General features: G+C 38.9%; 1 protein-coding gene across 6 annotated transcripts in view; it reads right to left on the minus strand.

Moving 5' to 3' along the window:
* CBLB (Cbl proto-oncogene B) overlaps nt 1-22,501 on the minus strand; it is a 211,671-nt gene that overhangs the window by 121,629 nt on the left and 67,541 nt on the right. The window lies entirely within an intron of this gene.

The following is a 22,501-nucleotide window of genomic DNA, read 5'->3' on the forward strand; positions in this document are numbered from 1 at the left end:
GTTTATCCACCTGTAAAGTGGAAATGAGAATACCTCCTTACCTCGGGTACGTGAGGTTTAACAAACAAATAAATACACTGAGCACTGCGTAAATATAAATTGTATTGTGTCATCTCATATATGCATAACCAGTCATTTATACACAAGTAACTACCATTTTTTTTCATGAATCCTGGAAAAGTTGAGTTTGCCAATAACAGGAAAGAACTTACTCATACATTTATCCTCTGAGTAAATGCTTAACCAGTCCTTTTCTGCCAAACGCTGAGCGAGCATCATACAATCTCAGTGCTTGAAGAACTGGAAGTTTCCTAAGGGGGCGGGGGATTGCTGAAACAAAAGAAGTTGCTCACCAGTGTTACCTCACACTTTCATTCTTCCCCTCATAATTTAAAAACCACTTTTAAAGACTCCCCTATTGGTGTTCCTTCCCTTTTCCTGTTTCTATAGGAGGAATGATGAAAAGAGAAAGCCAAAAAGAAACAAGGTAGGCAAGGAATGAAAATCCTTGCCATTGGAAACTCTTATACCACAAGTACTACTTCTAGAGTACTGCTTCTTTCCTTAGCAGCTCTTCTCCTCTCCTTCAGTTAGAAACTGCTGTGATATGTAACTGTCTAGTTCCCAGTCAGGTCTTTTATCAGTGGACTATATTTGGGGTGGCTAAAAAGCAGCCACTCCATACCCAAAATAAGCTGACCTTTGTTAACAATAAGCACTAAAGGTTCTCCTGAAGTCTGAGGCTGTGCAGCCCACAAGCCCAAAAGCTGGTTACCCAGAAAGTAAACATTACACAGCTCCCCCAGTACAAAAATTGAGGTTGTTGAGGCAATGCCTAATATATTTATGTGAATAGGTCTCATTGCCACTATACCACAAGACTATCCATGGGATGAAAAATATGTAATCATTATTCTCGCAAAGAAAGAACCATAACCAAAGTTAAACTGAGTCCTTACAAAATAGGATAGCTAATTCAGAGGAATTGGATTTTTAAAATGAGATCAGTTTTGTGCTATTATCCAAAAACCTCAGTCATGTTCCCACAAGTGGCCATAAACTCTGTAAGCTTATACCGAGCTCATCGTCAAGCTAACAAAAAAATCTAGAGAGCACTAGCCATGGAAATAAATGTGACGTGTTGACTAAAACTGATTTTGTGGGCAGACTTCATAGCTCATGTACTAGGTAATGAATATGGACTCTTTCACCTTTAAGTTTCCAGTTTAAATCCAGCCCGTAAAACGTGTCATACCTATCTGATGTTCTATGTGATACTGGTTAGCAGCCTCAGTTCGGTGTAATGGTAAGCATTCACATCAATAAAATCTGATTAGTCTTCAAACCCATATCAATAGTGCAAAGACAACAAACACTGAATGTCTATGGAAACCAAAGTGTGTGCTCATCTCTCAGGTCACACCAAGAAACAATGATGGAGTAAGGTGGGGAAAACAAACAATGCCATGACATGTGTTGTAGCTTTAATGTGTGTATACATACACACATACACACACACACACAGCCCTCCATTCCCTATATAGCTGAAGAGACACCAGACACAGTCATGTTGAACAAGTTCCAAAGACTTACTTTAGTACACGTAGTAAGTCAGTATGTTAGGTAAGTAACAGTTTACAAAGACAACAGCTGATGATCAGCCAAAATTAACATCTTAGTTAAAATGGGGGAAGAGAGAAGAGAGTCAAACTCAAATCTACTAATTAATACTGACTAAATAAATGGTTTAATATTTACAAATCTAAATACTTTGTTGTTACCGATAATGTAATGAGATTAACTGTTTACAAACTAAGCATTAACATTTATTGATTTTACCACAGTAGCTTTTAATTGAGCTATTAAATTGTCTACAGAAAAAACATGATTTAATGTAACTAAAGCTGATGTGTCTAGAAGCAAAGCACGGTGGATGTTAATTTGTCTAGTTCTATTCACCCAACCACCATTATTACACCCTTCTACTCATGAATAGTTGCTTAGAATCATTCTTTCTGCTCCTTTGGCACTTCTCTAGACAGCCTTTAAAATGAATACTAAGATCTGAATGCATTAATTTAATATTGATTTATGTTATAGGCCAAATGATGTATCTATAAACAGTTCTGAAGTTTGTCCGAAGTGCCTGAAAATTAGGATAGGTGCTTTCTATTTATATATTAATTGAATAAATAATGAATATGTAGAGATGTGACAATCATGTTGTTTTCAGTGGGCTTTAAATATGTTTATTTACAATTATGACCAACAAAAAGAGATGATTTCCCTAACATGCTCTCAGCTCACAAGAGAGCTGTACTTCACTAAACACAATATAAAACCTTTCAAACAGCATTGCTGAAGTGAATTATGTTGATGTGTCAGAGACAACGTCTATCTATGTGTTTTTACAGTAAGTGCCTCGCCCAATGGTGCCCTGATCTTGACTGGGGTGCTATAAATAATACATGCTACCAATATATTATAGTCAGGGCTGGCAGAACCAGTTGCTTATAATTTTGTCAGATTAGCTGCTCAAAAATGTTACAGGCCAAGTGTATCCCTTAGTAAATTTTTGGGGCAAAATTTGAACCAAAATGGTTAAGTCATTTCCAAGAATGCAGCAAAGGTAAAGGAGCTCACTGAGGACCTTGCTGGACCATTAATGCTGATTTTCAGTAAGTCTTGGAGCACAAGGAAGTTCCAGAAGACTGAAAGAAAGCTAACGTGCCAATTTGGAAAAAGGCTAAACAGGATGACCCAAGCAATTATAGAACCATCAGCCTGAAATGGGTCACAGGCAAGATAATGGAGCAGCTGCTATGGGACTTGATAAATAATTAACTAAAGGAGGGTCATGTAATTAAAGCAAATCAACATGGGTTTATGGAAACTAGATTCTGTCAAACTAACTTGATTTTTTTTATAATAGTAATAGCATTCATATAATATATTTAGACTTCTGCTAGATGTTTTGACTTGGTGCTAAAAACTAGACCGATATAAAATTAACACGGCACACATGAAATGGATTAAAAACTGGTTAACTGATCGTGTAAGTGGGGAACAGTCACTGATGAGGTCTGTTTCCAGAGGGCTCCCACAGGGAGCAGTTTTTAGTCTATACTATTTAAACTTTATCAATGACCTGGAAGAAAACAAAATCACTGATAAAGTTCACAAATGACACAAAAATTGGGGGAGTGATGAATAATGGAGAACAGTTCACTGATTTAGAGTGATCTAAATCACTTGGTAAACTGGACATAAGGAAATAGGCATTTTAATACAGCTAAATGTAATGCATATATCTGGGAACAAAGATTGTAGGCTACACTTACAGAATCGAGGCTCTTTCCTGGGAAGCAGTGACTGAAAAAGATTTGAGGGGGTGGCTCCCAGTGTGATGCTGTGGCCAAAAGAGCTAATGTGATTCTGGGATGCATGACCAGAGGAATCTCAAGTAGGAGTAAAGAGGTTTTTTCACCTCTGTATTTGGCACTGGTGCGACTGCTGCTGGAATAGTATCCGGTTCTGGTGTCCACGATTCAAAAAGGATGTTGATAAATGAGAGAGGATTCAGAGAAGATGCAAAAACAATGATTAAAGGATTAGAAAGTATGCCTTACAGCGACCGATTCAAGAAGCTCAAGCTATTTAGTTTAAAGAGAATATTAAAGGGTGACATGATTATAGTCTACAAGTAAATCTTCAGGGACAAACACTGAACGAGCTCTTCAATTTAGCAGAGAAAGGTATAACAATGTCAGAAAGTTGAAGCTAGACAAATTCAGACTGGATATAAGGTGTAAAATTTTAATGGTGAAAGTAACTAGCCATTGCAACAATTTACGAAGGGTTGTAGTTGATTATCCATTACTGACCGTTTTTAAATCAAGACTGGATATTTTTCAATAAAATACACTCTAGGACAGTGGTCCCCAACGTGGCGGCCGCGGACGCCATGGTGCCCGCCGGGGCATTTATGTGCACCCGCCTAGTGCCCAGCAGGGGAGAGAAGCCGCCGCCCGGCGCCTGCCGGGGACAGAGAACTCCGGGGCTGCAGGCTGCGGGTGCCAGTGTTCTCTGCCCCTGGCAGACACGGGGCTGCGACTTCTCTCTGGCTTCTCCAGCGCTGCAGGCTGCGGGCACAGTTCTCTGCCCTCGACAGGCACGGGGCCGCGGCTTAAGACGGAGAGAAATCGTGGCCCCACACCTGCCGGGGACAGAGAACTCCAGGGCTGAAGGCTTCATTCTATGTTAAAGTAAGAATAATAAATATATTTGGACCAGCAGTTCAACAATGTTTTACTTTTTAAAAATAAAAAAGATGAAAACTGTTCATGATATTTATTTTGTAAAAAATCCTTAATTTTTCTTACAGGTAGATAAAAAAGAGCAAATTCACCTGGTAAGGTGAAAGAGTAATTGCAGAATAATTTAATTAATACCTTTTACATGTAAAATTACCTATTTATCTTATGGATTCATATATTATGTAATATTAAATATGATTTTTGTATTTAATGTACAAATGCAAAATAAGCCTTGAAAAATTGTTGGTACCCACCACTCTTTTCTGAAAACACGAATGTGCTACTGGCCACAAAAAGGTTGTGGACCATTGCTCTAGGAATTACTTTGGGGATGTTGCATGACTTGTGTTATACAGAAAGTAAAACTAGATTACCACAATGGTCCCTCCCAGTCTTAAAAATCCATGAAAGTTTTTAAATCAATGAAAGAATCATTTTACAAAAAATCTGGTTGTTTGTTAGGGAGGGTGGAGGAATTTAAGCTTTGCAGCAAGGACCTGGAGTTTGGCAGTCAGTGGCCTTTGTGTCAGGGGTGTGTCTTTTGCCATCCCTGACACAATATGCTCAAATCTGGTCAAATTTAGAAGCTCTTGAAAAACTGCAGTTCACACACACTCTGTAGAGACCTTCAAAGATTTCTTCCTGACTGAGGAAGCTCAAAGTCTCTGAAAGTTCCTAATGCTGACCAGATCACTCATGTTCCATCCCCACAGAGTGACTGAACATGTTCCAGCTCAAGGCTATACCGCTGAAGCCAGATTTTCCCAGTAATGGTGGCTCTCAGCTGCTCAAGGCCTGGGTGGGGCTGGGCACTGGAACCAAGAGCAGGGAGCCTGTCTCTCTTGTGTTCTCAGTGACCACTCTTGCAGCACAGAGAAAGATGCCATTTGATTCAAATGGAGAGGAGAGAAAACACAGATCAGGAAGGAGGGAAAAGAGATTGTAACAAGAAATCTAATGACAATGGGCTGAGGGTAGAGGGGAGAACAACTTGGACTGGGAATAGAGCAAGGAAAGTGGGAGCAGGTGTGGGGACCAAGGACAGGAGAGTCACATCTGAAAAGGATTTGGGAGTGCCTTGTGCACAGATATTATGATATTGTCTTTAATTATATGATCACGTACTATTTTTTGCAACAAGATCCCTGCCTCACTCAATGTGTACGATGGATCAGGCACACAAGATCAATCAGAGAGAATGCAGTGAAGGAGACTTTTCTCTGTAGGATCCCAGCCTCATTTGTTGCAGAATCTGGAAGGTGTACAGTAAATGAGGAACGGCATTTCAAGAAGAGAAAGGAAAATCTCATGGCTAAGGTAGCTGAATGCTGTTCTGGAGAACTGACTTCCCTCCTTATCTATGCCTTGTGATACTGGCATAGAACTTTTCACAGGTGGTCATTAGTTGTGTGTTCCTCTTTTTCAGTGCCCAAAGATTCTGAGGTCTGATTTGCAGAAGTGCTGGGCACTCACAGCTGAAACTGAAGTTGATGGGAGCTGTGCTCTGAACATAAAGGACTATCTAATTCTAGATATTCTGAAAAGTCAGGTCCTAGGCATCTCAAATTGGGGTCCCAAAGTTAATGAAAACTTTTGAGCTCAATTGCTCTGTGCCTCAGCTCTCCGTCTATAAAGTCAGGGTAAGACAACCCCCTCATCTCACAGGGATATTGTGAAGATAAATTCATTAATGTTTGTGAGGCACTCAGATACGATAATCATCAGCACCATAGAAAAGTCCATGAGAAAATTAATTATTAACTTCAGAGCAGGGTTTGAATAGCATGTAGTAAATAAGCCTAGGGCCCACGCACTGAACGAGAAAGGGGAAAAAAAAAATCTAGCAGTTGCTCATAAGTAGAGCACCTTGAATCCTGGGAACTAAATGAGGCAGGCTCCTGGAGGTAAAAATTGTATGACATCATGCAACTGAACCCTATCATAATGCATATGCACAAGGTGGGCAAATAAAGGTTGCACAGGCAATCTTAACTCTGGCATCTCCTAACTTTTGAGAACTTGATTTTGTAACCATAATGTTCTATTAACAAAGAATGTGTAATAATAATTATAATAGCTCTTTTACCCAAATCATATACACTGGTTGACCTCAATAAAGGTTCTGAGTAAGGCTTGGGTGGAAGAAATACTCCCATCCATAATAGTCTCTTCAGTTTTGAAAGATCTACTTTTATACAAGTCCTTACTACAATATGGTATATATTTGGGAAGGTGGGTCTTTTTTTAAAAATAAATATATGCATTATCCAAAAGGTTCTGATAACTCACTGTTGTTTGCAGTTACAATTTCCACTGAGTTCAAGTTAACAGGATTTGCAATTATTCAACATTAAGGGCCTGGCCTGAAGAGAATATTATGGGAGTATCCGTCTAGAGATGGATCAGAGCCGTAAATTTTGGCTTGGGAGCTGAACTTCTCCAAAGTTCCAAGGTTTTGGTGTAAGTCTCTATTAGTAGTAAATGGTACTGCAGTAGTGTCAGGAGGCTCCAATCAGAATCAGAGGTATGTACAGTGCTTAAATCACTGAGATCTATCTAGTAGATTTTTTTTTCCATGCACCTATGTTCAGTAAGTGGACAGCAAATACATACATTGGGAGGGAGGGATAGCTTAATGGTTTGAGCATTGGCCTGCTAAACCCAGGGTTGTGAGTTCAATCCTTGAGAGAGCCACTTTGGGATCAGGGGCAAAAATTGGTCCTGCTAGTGAAGGCAGGGGGCTGAACTCAATGATCTTTCAAGGTCCCTTCCAGTTCTAGGAGATTGGTATATCTCCAATTATTACTTTATTATTATTATTATTATCCCCTTCCCCCATCTATGCCCCTTACAATTCTAAGTGTTTTGCATCATTCTTGATTGCTACATATTTTTCGAAGAGTTTAAAAATGCTTACACCAGAGCTAGAATCTTTGTTTTCACCCAGACCAGTTTTGTATTGTGCTTTCAAGAGGAAAAGTGCTATGTTTGTGGTATAACACCTGCTCCCTTGAATTGCACCCAATGTCTGACTGAGTTCTGGTAAGTATGAAAACATTTTGAAACCTTACAGAATACCTTATCTTTAGCCCAACAGAGGAGATTTAATAGATCAAATTAATTTGATTTTGCTTTTACTTAGAATTGTTGCTGCTACTAATATAGAATTACTTCCCTCCATCAAGGGACTTTTGTATTGCAGCTACCAATTTGAAAATTATAGCAATACCTGTCATTCTCCTTTCAATAGCTTTTACTACCGTTTGTTTTGTTACACATAGTAATGATATAACCCATCATGTGGATGTAGTTTGTGAGGCAATTAACATGGAATCTGGTTTATGTTTATTCTATTTTTAATCAATGTTTACATACATAAGAGTACTAGTGGCCTATGTCTAAGTACCAGAGATTCTGTTTTGGCACCATCACTATACTACAATTTTCAATACTTACAGTCATACTGTTACATTTCAAGAGGCTCATTTTTATTTCAAAATTCCTCTGTGCCTATTTCACATCATGGAGACAACTCAGCCAATGAACTACACATGTGGTACTGTAATAGGAGTGCTTCATCTTTTTCCCATGGTCTAGAATACATTACATGTACCATAATAATAGTCCAAATGAGTAAAAAATATTGCCATGTACCTCATAGAAATGCAACTGTCCAGTAAGCCACACTCCTACATTCTAGAGTCAAAGGTTATAAAACAGCTATCAAATATACATAAAATTTCCCATTGTTCAGATCTACATTTATTTATTATAATCAAATCCACTTGAAATCATTCATTTACAGTTATTTAAACAAACATTTTCCCCATTACATTTTATGGGGTTTGGCTCAAGTGTGTGTGTTAAATTCACTAACAAAAATCTATGGGTTACATATCTAAGCTATGACTTGTGCATACAAGTACTGCATGCAAAGGCACTAAATAAAAGATATATTTAGGGTAAGAACTGTGTTTTGGTCACAGAATGATCATAATATATTTCTGCTGAAAGAATATAACTGGCTCTCATTCAATGAATAATATTTGTTACAGCTCTCTCCACTAAAACAACAATCTGAATCAGCTAGATTGTTACTACCCTGTTATATTGAACAGATATACCGTCCGTGTACCATTCTCCTATCCCTTCAGATGTTGAAGTTTACTTAAATCTTTAAAATCACAAATGTTGCTTCCAGGTTCCATTGTGAGCATTACATACACAGCATACCAAGAATAGTAACTGAAATGTTTCAACAGCCATCGACAATTTCAAGCTACATCAGCTAAAAAGTTATTTTATGATGGCATGGCCAACAGAATTCTCCTACAAGTTGCCAAATTGTCCTGTAATTTTCACCCTAAAAATCTACATGCCATTCTCATAACATTCAATGTTTCATGAGAGCTCCCTCATCTAACAGGGTTTCAGAAGGCTGTGGTAGAATGAGGCAACCAGCAAGGAAGATTTCTACAGAAGAAACACAGGTATGCCATGTTTGAACACAACAGCTGCAGCAAGTTGACATGCTGTAATCTGAGACCTGGGAAATGGGCAGCATTAAGGAAAGAGGACTGACCAGCTTTACTTCCTCCAAGAGATACCTACAGTTGAAGTGATAGGTATAGTGGGCAAACCAAGGGGATGCATGATGGTAAGGGATAGAGTAGCTGGGAGTTGCTGGGAAAGGGAGCTGCCTGGGGAAAACAGAGTCCCAAGAACCACAGGGAGAAAAAATTGCTGCCTGAGGGTCAGGAGCAGACAAAAATCCTGAGTTACTAACTGGGAACTTCTGAGTTGTAGCCATTTCTAATTCTAATATGTGACGTTATTAAAGGTGATATGCTCTAATATGAACACCATTTTTAAAAAAGCCATAAAAGTTACCTGGAATAAAATTCTTTCAATAAAAATCAAAAAAGCATTAAACTTGTAAGAGTTGCATCTAATTTTTACTTCCATGCGGTAAAACACTATTTCAGTTTTGGTCAGCATTCAACTTTACTTTGATACTTCCCTTTTAAAAGTAAACACTTTGTGGTGATTATGGACTCCTGGATGTATTAGCTAACCTCTCTCAACCAACACAAATTACTCTGAAACAGGACCTTAAAACCAAGGATGACGGAATTTTCTGTCAAAAGCCCAAAATATTTTAGCTCTCGCTACCAAGGCAAACAACAGCAGGGAAAGTATCAGACATCAATTCATGTGTTTCAGGCTAAAAGTGAAAACATGAAAAAACATAAAAACCAGTGGGAGAACACTTCAACCTCTCTAACCACTCAGTGATAGTGGCAATTGAAGGTGGCAATTTTGCAACAAAAAACTTCAAAAACAGACTCCAAAAAGAGATTGCTGAACTCGAATTAATATGCAAATTAGATACAATTAATTCAGGCTTAACCAGAGATTGGGAATGGTTGGGTCATTACACTAACTGAATCTATTTCCCTATGTTAAGTTATCCTCACCTTCTATGGGTCATCTTAATTATTACTTCAAAAGTTTTTTTTCTCCTGCTGATGATAGCTCATCTCAATTGATTAGACTCTTCCTGTTGGTATGCGTACTTCCACCTTTTCCATGTTCTCTGCATGTATAAATATCTCCTGTTTGTGTGTTCCATTCTATGCATCCAAAGAAGTGAGCTGTAGCTCACAAAAGCTCAAGCTGAAATAAATGTGTTAGTCTCTAAAGGTGCCACAAGTACTCCTGTTCTTTATATGAAATCTCTAGATACTGTAAAATCTAGCAGTCAGTTTCTAAACAGCAACATTTTTGTGGATCACCTTAAGCTTGCTTTAGTTCTTTTGCACAGTCTGCATAGAACTACTTCCCGCCACCTGCAAAGTATGGGAAAACATTTTATTTAGGTTAAAATTATAGCAAGTGGTATTGTTCTATTTTTTAAAGCAATTTCATTGCAATTTCTCCAAATTGCTTTTGTGTTGTGATTAAAGCAGCAAAGAAGTGTGTGCACTTTGGTAACAAGGCGATGAATAATTTTATGATCAACATTTTCAGTTATATGCACTAACAGGAGCGTATCATGCTTCAGGGCATCACTGCTGGGGTGAGGAAGGAATGTTAATTCCCCATTTACACTGTGCATTCAATTCCTGCATTTACTTTGTATACAGAGAAGGCCACTATGTTTGTTGCATGTGAGGAGAAAAGTAGATGAGGGTCTTCCTATCTGTCATATCTGGAATAGGCTTTTGCATCATGGCAGATGCACGAGGGCTGTGAGGGGACGACAGCATATTTTACACCTTAGTGCACTAGCAGTGCAAGATTCCCAGATACTGCTCAAAAGTGCCATGGGGGTTGGTTAGCATGCTAAGAAGGATGATCTGCTAGTTAAGAGGCATGGAACACAGAGACCTTGGTCCTGTTCCTAGCTCTCCCGCGCACATGCTGTGTGACCTGGGTCAAGTCACTTCACCTCTCCATGCTGGTTTCCCTTCCCATCCTTTTTTAGTCAGTGAGTCCTTTGGGGTAGGACTGTTTCTTTTTATGTGTTTATACAGTGCCTAGTGCAACAGGATTCTGATCCTCGGTGGGCATCTAGACATAGTGTAATATATATATATATATATATTTATTATTATAATGGCCACTCACTGTGCATATATTACAGTACACACTAGTAGGAACCAGCACAGCTCCTTTCTGGTACAGAGGTGAAATAAGACTACATCACACATTCCCTATGTCAACAGGCAGTTTCTGGGAATTTTATCACAGCTCAAACCACTCTGTTCAAAAGGGAAAGATTTTGCCTAATATATTTTCAAACAGTTGTTTGATTATGGCAATCTAAATATTTTATCCTATTTTCCATTGTGTTAACACTCATCTGTCAGGTAACTAAGCAAAAACCACAGTGCAGGGCATTTCCTGTGATGTAATGAACTAACAGCCAGGAAATGCCAAACTGTGATTATAATAAGCATGCAAACACTAAATAAAGATAAAAAGCTAACCTGTATTCCTGGCCTGTTGCCTCTTGAGCTGTTTGTACTGTTGGAAATGTACTACTGTTCTGTTAGTGAGATCAGGGCATTTTTAGCTATATATAGCCTTATATAGAACTCTGCAACTTCAAAGCACTGTAAAAATAATAATTTACACTTCATAACATCTCTGAGGTAGGTAACTATTATCCCCATTCTACCGAAGGGGATACTGCGATAAAGGGATGTGAAGTGACCGGCTCAAAGCCAGAAAGAGTCAGAGGCAAGTGTGAAAACTTCTGAATTTCTGGAACCCACCTTTATGCCTTGGCGTTTAGACTAGTGTTTCTCAAATGCAGCCACCATGGCCGCATGAGGCCAACAGGAACTTTTCTTCTGGCTACAGCCTCATGGGTAGTGATGGGGAGATGGAGCAATGGACCCCCCGGTTGTCAGCAGAGGTTGGTCCCTGTCCTTTTGGAGGCACAAACACTGTAGGAGCAGACCACCAGTGTGAGTTCCCCACCTTCCTGGGGGTGTTGGGGTTTGGGCTTTGGGCTTCAGCCCTTGAGTGGTGGGTTACAGGCTCTGGCCCCGAGCCGCAGGCCTACTGAGGGAAGAAAATCAAGCTATCCATATACATTTTTTCAGTTAAAACTACATTAAAGAATGTCACAGTTGCAAAGTGAAACACTTAACTTGTCAGAATTCCTCTGTGCATATCTCATTGCAGGATCTGGTTCTTGATTATGTATTGTGGGGGCCTGATTCCCCACTGCCTTATACCTGTGCAATCATTTACACCTGTTCAAAATGAGTGCAAAGCAAATATAAAACTCTACCATTCCAACTTTGGGCCTGATTCTCCACTAAGCTGCACCTGTGTAGTTATTTACAGCTGTACAGAGTCTTTTGAGTGCATGATCACATGCTACTGTTGCAGCAGGAACCTTCCTCACTCAGTGCACATGTTGAACTGTGCACAGTGAATATTTAAATACATACAATTTTTATCATCACTGCTCAATGAGTGGACCTTGGACTTATTCAGCAGTCTGTCCAACTTGCACAGTTTTGAAGGTCCAAATCTCCTTTCATTTACAGCATGGCAATTTCTAAGTACGTTGGTTTGCACTTGTTTACACTGCACATAAGGTGTGGCTCAAAATGATATGCACACTTGCAGACCAAGTCTCTCTTCCACTACATATCCCCTGCCTCATTCACTATGTAAAATCCAATCTGTGCACTGAATGAAGCAGGGTACTGCAAAAATAATAGTATATGATGATGTAACTAAAAACTATATCATAACGCACGTCCCACCCAGTAGGGGCTGGGTTACTCCATAATGTGGAACTATTTGCTAGATAACGTTAGAACATTCCATCATACTCAGGATTCAAATTCACTGAGTCAAGTCTTCCTGAGGAACCTCTGCCTTATTCAATACACATATTAAAAGATTGAATAGAAACAATGTGGAACCCAAACTCTTTCAATAGGCACCTTTTCCAAATTTTTCATATTTTGTCTGATTTATAATTCCACTCTTCTGCACATGTGACCAATGTCATTATACTACTATATAATTTTTTAAAAATCTATTTAAAAGTTAGTACACATACACGCTGCAAGTTATTCTTGACCCAAATCAGAACAGATTTTTCAGAAGACCATGAAAAGGCACATATCCCAAATGCAGATTTTCTCCTTGGTGGATTTCAGCTTTCTATTCCAACCCAGTGTTGCCACACCAAAAAAAAAAAAAAAAGAGGAATTTTAAGTTTTTCCATACCGCTTCCCCCATGAAAAATGGACAGGTGATTTTTGCTTAAGCAAAAAAAATGTCTGGAAAATTTCAGGCCAAACATGTGAAAACTGAAGAAAGTTATAAGCAAATAAGAAGACGGCTTTAGAATGGAAGTGATCAGACAAACTAAATTACAGGTGTAGCTACACACTCCAGCTACAATTTACAAAACTAATTTTGGCACTCTAGATGTGCTTGTTAAATCTACGAGTTTAAGGAAGCCTTAGAAAAAGTGTTGAAGGAGACCTTTCAATTACTTGTATCAGTTATATTTTGTAATATTTCAAATCAGTATAACTAAATCTGGGTAGGACATACTGTCTAGGCCAACATTTTCATCAGTGACCAGAAATTCTGGGTACTTCAGTTTTAGGGTACCCAACTAGACATCTTGAACAGGATTTTTAGAAATATAGATTACATACTTCTCTCACCAACATGAAATGAGGTAGTGATTGATCAGCGCTTTCTGAAAATCCATGCACTCAAAAAAAAAAAAAAAAAAAAAAAAAAAAAAAGCACTACTGATGGTATGATGCAAGTTACTTGATGTAGTGCTCAGCAAGTGCATGTTTGGTAAATGGAAAAACAAACTCAAAACAGGCAAGAAAATTGTTTTCACACTTTGAGGAGGGTATTACAGCAATGGAAATATAAACATAGTTGAAGTTAGTGGAAAGAATCCCGTTATGAAGGAAAACACCCATTTAGCACAATCCATTAGTTCAAGTACAGGTAGGGTAAGAAAAACTCACTCAACATGAAGACACTGGGTACATTTATTTTGAAGTTAATTTTTTTTAAATGGTGTTTGGCCTTTCTGGGCTTCAGGCTAGATGCCAGAGTGAGCCTATGACACCTGTAACATGTATCAAATATGAAGCCTTGCCCACATTGAAACTACTACAGAATCGTGCTACCTGCAAGGATTGCTAATGGCTGACAGCTTTCTAACTGATAACACAGTTTCAGTATACAGGCTTTATCTTTCTTTTAAAGAACTGTGTTAGCTGAAGCCATGGTATAGCCTATTTCCCAAGTTTCAGAAAGACACCACTTCTGAGCCTTATCTTATTTGTGTGTACACACGCCCTGTTTACAAACTCATTTCATCATTGAAATATTTGTGAACAGTTTCAAATACAAAGACAAACTCTGGTGAGGGCAAGATTTCAACAACTGTAAGCAACTTTAGAGCCTACTCCACTAATAGAGTAGTGATGATAGTATTTGCAATTTAAACGTTATCCAAGAAAACAAACAATGATTAATAACTCTCAGATAGTTCACAAGAGAATATGCTTAATCACAGATCGAACGGATAGGGGCAACCTGACTCTTAGTGGCAGCCAGAAATCAAGGAGATGTAGAAGGGATTCGAGGTTAAGTATTTCAGTGACAAATGTGCAGTATGAGGCTTTGTTTTCACTGTTAAAAAAACAGGAGGAGTGTTTCACCTCAGGTTAACTAATTTACAGCACCGATCCCTCAGTAAAGTTCCTAGTAGAGTCAAGGCGCTGTAGATTTTATTACAAAGTAAATACCTAGGCAAGGTCAACCTCAGATGGGAGAGAGAAGGTAGTGCTGACCTTAAAATCTACAGGTGCTCTGTCTCCACCAGGATTTTACAGTGAGGTAACTTTCCCCTTGGTTATTTTGCGTAAAATCCCCACCTTTTTTGACAGCAAAGAGATAGGCTAATCTTGTTCCCACAGAGTTCTACAGCACAAAGATGTGCCACTGAAATCCACCCCGTACATAACCAGTACAAGGCAAGCCAATCCCCTGCCTCCACTTTCCACAGTGAAAAGGCAGAGTCCATGAGTCAGCACCCTTCAGACCCTTAAAGGATAACATTTGGAAGGCACAATGCGTGTGCAGAGTCTCTTGATTCCAAAATGATAGTTCCGCAAAGATGACTTGGTCAGCTGCAGTACTGTTGAAAGGGCCACAATGCCCAAACGGCAGGCCCAGCTGGCTACTGCAATGTCCCATAGGGCAACCAGAGAAGGGATCAGAAGGAAGAAGAGGTCCCCAGGCTCTCCGTTATGCCAATAAAGGATTACTTAATTCCCTCATCTCTAATACCATCTTCACTACTCAATCCCCTCTTTACTACCCACACAGTTCTTCGGGGCTTAATGCAGCCCCAGGCCTGCAGGAGCCTGCATGGGCAAAGGGAGACCAAATGCACAAAGGCTCAGTCAGTGGTGAGGAGTTCATTTGTTGTAGGATCTGATCACAGAGACACGGTGCACCCCTTCAGTGCCAGCCTTACTGTCCTAGAGATATGTGACACCAGAAAAGCTCTCCTGTACTTGGGAATAAGAGGCCTTTCATTCCTGTTTAGCACAGGATCAGGATTTCACCATAATAATCCTGCAGCCTTTATTCATACATATATAGTAGAACACCAGAGTTACGAACTGACCAGTCAACCACGCACCTCATTTGGAACCGGAAGTACATACTCAGCAGCAGCAGAGACACACAAAAAAGCAAATACAATACCGTGTTAAATGTAAACAACTAAAAACAAAGGGAAAGTTAAAAAAGATTTGACAAGGTAAGGAAATGTTCTGTGCTTGCTTCATTTAAATTAAGATGGTTAAAAGTATCATTTTTCTTATGCATAGTGCAGTTTCAAAGCTGTAGGTCATGTAATGCTCAAGCATTGGAAATGCACCTAAAACACTCATGAAAAAGTAAGAAAACTCCCCTCTTCCCTGTACTTCTGTACAAAGTTCAACCATTATAGCAGTACATATGCTTTTGGAAGCACAAGGTGCTGGTTTATGTTCACTCCAGGGGTGAAGGGCACCAAAAGGAGGTCAGGGCCCTATAGCTCCATCCCTGCAACAAATCATGGAACAGAATCAAGTTCATCGGGGAACACATCTCACCTAACGGGCCTTAAAAGATTTCACAGGAAAATTTGACTCATTTTACATATAACATTCTTCTTATAACTATATAGATAACACATCTGAAGTGTGGTGAGCACTCTATATTCTGAAACAGTTCCAGTGACATTGAGCTGAAACTAAAGGGTTTAAAAATTTGTCAAGATAAATACATTTGTTTTAGCTAAACACTGATACCAGTTTCAGCTAACCATTGATTCCAGTACTTTTGATATGTTTTGGAGTAAATAATAATAAAAATATTTAGTTCCTAAACATTATGGAAATGAGGAGTTTAAACAAGATTTCAACAGTTAAAGCAAGTTAACAATTTGGTAATATTAAACCAGGATAGTGAAAAACTATGGAAGATACATCTGTGCTGAATTGAGCACTAAGGCCCCAATTCAGCAAAGTACTTAAGCAGACGGCTCAATGATTTCAATGTGAATTTAGCATATAGAGCTAACAGCTAGAGATGAATGTAAACATATGCTTAAATGGTTTACTGAATTAAAGTGCAAAAACTTCCAGACTCACCTGTAACAAAGTAAATACTAATTCAACTCAAACTTCTGTAGGTCCTGAGTCAACTCGTGGTGCTCATACCCACAGTACTGGTATCAATAGAAAAAAAAATAAAACAAGGGTGGGAAGAGACAACTTGTATTTTTAATTAGTGGGTGTGAAATGCTGGCATGTACCTATTCCAATAAAAATCTACTGGAAGTTCTCCAGTGCAAAAGAGGATTTAATATTTGTTCTAAACATCACTTAAGTATCCATTTAAAATACTGCATTATTCCAGTTAAGATAAAATGTAGGTTTTGTGACACAAATATGCAGTATTGTAAGTAAAATTACATGTGTACCTCATCAAGACATTATGAAAGAAACTATCAAAACCAGGAGGAAAACATCAGGTTTTTATAAAGGTGGAAACATTCTAGGATTTATATTGTATTAAATTCTGCTTTAAATTAAACCAGACCAGCTTCTATCATCAAAAAGGAGAAATGTCAAGCCTCGAAGCAGTCCATATGGGATTCATTATTGCTATTGATTTTACATGGAAGGTGCACAGATAATATAGCAATGGGTGGCAGTATAAAATCCTAAAACGGAGAATGGATAGATATTTTCTCCATTAGACGTACAGATACACATCCACTATTTCTGATCCAATTATCCTTAATGAATTTTTAAAAGAATTAATGCAACCAAACACTAAATAGCAACAGTATCTACCATAAGAGTTATTATAAAAGCAACATGATGAGATAAAATAGTTCTTAAACTGTTCAGGCTGTATGTTATTGGAGCACATTTACTGGAACACTTGTCAGAAAAGAACAACAAGACCTCTTCCTCCAAAATGACACGGTCATTTAATCACATCATACTTATCAGTGTCCACAATCCAACAATTTGCCCTGACATGCAAGCTGTTTGAAAACACATACTATTTAAAAAGTAGTAGTAACAAAGGCTTGGCTTTCTAAGGGAGATCAAGGAAATTAGATACCCAGCTCAAACTGAATCTCTTTTGAAAATATGATCATTTATTATTTGTACGACTGTAGTGCCTAGGACCACCAGTCCTGGTTGAGGGTTCTGTACAAACAGAACAAAATAGATGGTCCTAGCTGCAAAGTGCTTACAAGAGACAACCGATGAATACAAACAAGAGAGCGCATGTGAATAATGAGATAATACTAGTCAGCAAGAAAGACGATCACAGAGCCCGCTGCCTATCACTTTAACTTCAAACTTGTATTAGCAGCTGAAACAAACTCAGGGTATGGCTACACTTGAAACTTCAAAGCGCTGCCAAAGCAGCACTTTGAAGTGCGAGTGTGTTCGCAGCGCCAGTGCTGGGAGAGGGCTCTCCCAGCGCTGCATGTACTCCACATCCTGATGGGGTTTAGCTTGCAGCGCTGGCACCCGCGCTCCCAGCGCTGCGGCACTGTTTACACTGGCGCTTTACAGTGCTGTATCTTGCAGCGCTCAGGGGGGTGTTTTTTCACACCCCTGTGCGAGAAAGTTGCAGCGCTGTAAAGCGCCAGTGTAGCCAAGGCCTGAGAAATACGACATTCTTCTTTGTGACACTTAGCATTTTAAATCAATAATAGTTTTCATACTGAAACATAGTATATGAAATCCTGGTCCCATTTATGTCAACAGCAAAACTTCAATAGGGTCAGGATTTCACTCAGTATGTTATATACCAAGCAATGCATTTTTACTGGAAGGTAAGCACTGCAGAAGAAGCTAGTCACTTTCCCATATGAAATAACTTCAAACAATACCTGAAGGTTTTAGAAAGCTTCAACTAATCACCTGTTAAGTCACAATGCATGTGTTATATGGCACTATTAAGAGCTTTCAGCCCAAATAAAATGCTTAAAAGGCATCTATATTTCTCTTTTGATGAATAATATATACAACTTCTTAAGTGTTCCAGACCAAAAACACCACACCAAAAAAACAAAAAAACCACTGTGCACGGAGTGCTATCATGGGTAAATTACAGTGCACAGCTCCCTTGACTTCTCCCACTCCAAATGAGTCAGGCACATCCCAGAAATCACATTGAAGTTGTCACAACATGGTCTATAGTAAAAAGAAAACCGCTTTGAAGATTGGGCTTTTACCTTCAGAGACAAACATGTCAAGACAAGAAATTAGGATAAGGAAAAATTTTAAATTGAAACAAAATGTTATTTACATTTCTGTGCTACAGTGAATGCTTGAGTGTACCAACTTCCAAATTTTCCCTTCTGCATTTTTGTAAGCAATGCAAAAACTGTTCTTCCCTGTGGTCTTACTACCATGTTGCAGACTTCAGAATACAGAAGTATCTAATGGAAACTATGACATACCCTTAATTACAGCCACACTGGACAGCTTGGCTATATTGCTTTATGAGAATTTTCCATTTAAAGGAAGTTTTCTTCCTTCATGCATAAAGATTTTCTCTGTAAAGTCCTATGTATCCATAGGACATTTATTTTTCTTTGTGTTTAAAATCATTGATAGTGCTTTTGCCCTCAGGCAGGTTGAGGGCTATAATACAGACCAAAAAAACCTATATTTATAAATAAAGACATTTGAATGTGTTTATGCATATATTTAGCCTTAAGAAATGAGAAAAATAGGATCTGATCCTCTACTGCCCTGCATTCCTGTACAACATGAGTGCACAGAGAGGATGTAAGACATTCACTGTCAATTTAAAATGGTATGGTTTTATATGGCCACATTGCACAAATGTAGTTACCAACTCTAAATGGCGGAGAAATAGGCTCTCAAAGTCCATGTTGAGGATTTACACGTGAGATTCCTATTAATATTAATCTAACAGATGTGCATGAATTTCCTACACACCAGCAGGAGAATACTTCCTTAAACATGTATTGCATCAGCAAGTCACCAAACGGTGGATCACTTTGCGAGTGTGTTCATTGCTGAAGGTCTCGGTCCATATCAGGAAATAAAACTAGAGTCCAACTAGAAGATGATTGCCTTTGCCAATGAATAATTATAAAAATTATAACATTTAGTAGAAAATATAAGGCAGTGAAAACTAAAGCATGGCTTTCTCCCATATTCAATTACCAATAAATCTAAGGAGATAATGTACTAGTTTTCTAATCTTTCATAAATCCTGACTGGAGATTTCTTTTGAAATACCTTCTCTATGCACAGATATGGCTGTGAAGGCAGTGCATTTAAAACTCACATAAGGGAGAGATGGACTTGCTTTTCATGTTTAAAAATTTGATCAGCCCTTTGATCAGTTAAGGAGCATCCTAAACCTGCTCCTCTTTGTGTACACAGAAAGATACCTATTATTATCAAATGAAAAATAGATGGTTCCCACTTGCACTGTCAGTTTGCAATGAGAGACAGACAATCACTAGAAATATATATCTTGCAGAGCCTTGTTTCTATGACAAAAAATACATGAACATTACTGTGCGTTAGCTATGTAAGCAAGCCAAGGCATTCTAAGATCTACCTGCTCTAAAGCCATGCAGTTGCTTTTCTGTTTTATATTCTGACTGAAACATATCAGTGTTTGTAAATCAGTGTTTACTTAGGAAAAAAACACACACACAAACACAGCTACTATCTCAGAACACAGAACACCATTTATGGTGCAGCTGAACTTCCTGTTGACATCTCATAGCTGAACTTTCAGAGTTAAAGCAATTTTTGTAACACAAAAATTTCCTATGTAGTCTTTTGATTTGTGCGCAATAAAAAGGTACCACTGAAACAAAATTTTGAATCACTTTTTTAGTACACTCAAATGCTAAATTGACTTCTGAAATCTTTTTAAAAAAGCTGACCTTTAAAAATCTACTTTTTATTCCTCTGACAGAGCACACGTAAAAGAAATGCACAGCAACCCAACAGAAGTGAGTTGAGGTATAGGAAAAATGCATTGGGGGGGAGGGGAGAACTATGTCTGAAGTTTGGACTCCCAACTGGGTAGAATTTTCTGTTTATTCCTTTTATACTGATTGACATCTTGAATTTAGGAAGGTCCTTAAGTCTGATCTAGACTGACTCAAAAGGACAGAGCTGGGCCTAGTCTACACTTAAAAAAATTAGGTAGATGTACCTATGGCACTCAGGGATGTGAAAAATCCACACCTCTGAGGAGGGCAGTTAAGCCCACCTCACCCCTGCAGATACAGCTAGGTAAATGGAAGAATGTTTCAAGCGACCCAGCTACCACCGCTCAGATAAGTGGTTTTCCTACAATGATGAAAACCCCCTTCCATCTCTGTAGGCTACATGTACTCTCTGATATTATGTGGGCATACTTACAGCATCACAGCTATGCTGCTATAGTCCCCAGTGTGTAGAAATGACCCATGTCTGTGTTACCTTGAAGAAGCTGGTAAAAGTATCTTGAAGTGGTGTGAATAGAAAATCATACTGTAACTATCGGTAGCTTCCAAGAGGCATGTTTTCAAGTCTCATAGCACTAGGCAGTGCAGAATACAAACTTCTGAAACATTCATGCCCTTGGAGTGGGTCAGCTCTACCACACAGGTAAATACAGGTCATTTCCCCAGCAAAGTCTTCAGAGCAAGTGCAGTAATGTAAGGGGTTTTAGGCTGGTCTAGAGCAGCTACAAAGTTTAGTATTATCCCTGACAGCTCCATTTGCTGTCTCATCCCTAGGGTGACAGACAGACATTCTCCAGGGAAACTGATAGAACAGGAGATAATTTCAAAACGTCCATTTCAGGAGAAATCCTTCTCTCATCCCCACAAAAAACTCTATTGTTTTCCAATATTTCAGAAAGGGAATATGTGGCAGAAGAGACTGACAAGTCACTCATACATTTTTCCAAGCTGAGGTGGTATCGGAAACAATTTCCTTTCAAATCTCCTTAGGACAATACTCTTTGAAGCTTGGAGACTGGTCTAAAACAAGTGCTTCATTTGAATACAGATCCCTGAAACAAGGAAAGACAAACCTTTCCTTCCAGAAGAACAGCCAGGGGCTCTAGAACGTTAGGCGGCCTAGTGATGTCCAGAATGGAACAGGCCAAAGTGAAAAATGGCTAGTGACCAAAAAGGAGAGGAAACACCTCTCAGAAAAATCAAGAATTGCTTGGGAATGGGAAGCAGTTAAGAGTGAAGGTCTTCCCTCATTAAACCTCTAGGAAGGAGATTAGAAGCTTAATATTTGTGTTCTACAAGCAACAAGCATCAAGCAGTGACATTCCTGCCATTGGGGCAGCCGAGGTTCCAAATTGTTCAGAAAAGAATTAAAAGAGTAAAATAAACTAACCTTCATTCCAATTCTCGGCTTCATTTATAGCTATTTAACAGAATCTCCCCTCTAAGGTAAAAGATCTAAGTGGGGCCAACGGTTCTGATGCCCATGTCTGCATATTCCAGTCTACATTCCAGTAGGAGCAAAGTGCCAATGAATGGATTTCACTAGTCCCACCATGAATGTTGATGTAGAGATGCCACTGTTACAGAGGAAGCTTGACCGAGTTGCCCGGAGGCTGACTGGGGAGAACCTGACAGCTCTATGCTCTCTAATCTTGAAAAAAGTGACTGTATTTGATAGGTTTCAGAGTGGCAGCCATGTTAATCTGTATCCACAAAAAGAACAGGAGTACTTGTGGCACCTTAGAGACTAACATTGATTTGAGCATAAGCTCACTTCATCGGAGGCTTCCGATGAAGTGGGCTGTAGCCCATGAAAGCTTATGCTCAAATAAATGTGTTAGTCTCTAAGGTGCCACAAGTACTCCTGTTCTTTTTCTATTTTATAGGGCATTCAGACCCTCACTACTGAAAACTGAGCACTGACCTGCAAAAAGAATCACTCCCTGTAAAGCTGGTTTTTCATCATGATATATGAAGTATGCCTAATGTTCACAGAGACTGAAAAAGGACCAGAGATCCAAAGGAAGAAGCCAATTAGGTACCACTTAGCTAGAAGTTGTGGATGCCTGTTTTACAGAAGCCT

Source organism: Gopherus flavomarginatus, chromosome 1, assembly GCF_025201925.1.
Source record: "Gopherus flavomarginatus isolate rGopFla2 chromosome 1, rGopFla2.mat.asm, whole genome shotgun sequence".
NCBI classification, from domain to species: Eukaryota; Metazoa; Chordata; order Testudines; family Testudinidae; genus Gopherus; species Gopherus flavomarginatus.